Here is a 319-nt window from a genome sequence, read left to right as displayed (position 1 = left end):
ATCATTTGCTGACAGCTTGGTCCCCCCCCCAGTTAAAAAATCCTATCTGCGCCCCTGCTACAAATATAGAGGACAAATATGATCATCAGGCTTTTGAGGAAGGTTTATTTTATATATTTTATTTGTTTTTTTTATTTTATTTTATTTGTTCATTAATTTCATTGTTTTACAATTTATATATATATATATATATATATATATATATATATATATATATATATATATATATGTATATATATATATATATATATATAAATATGAAAACTCCGTAAGACTTAAAAGCGGAAGAGCAGTGTATATATTTACAGCTAATTGTAAC

The sequence above is a fragment of the Rutilus rutilus genome, assembly GCF_951802725.1.
Source record: "Rutilus rutilus genome assembly, chromosome: 11".
In the NCBI taxonomy this organism is placed as follows: Eukaryota; Metazoa; Chordata; class Actinopteri; order Cypriniformes; family Leuciscidae; genus Rutilus; species Rutilus rutilus.
This window is presented reverse-complemented; position numbering follows the sequence as displayed.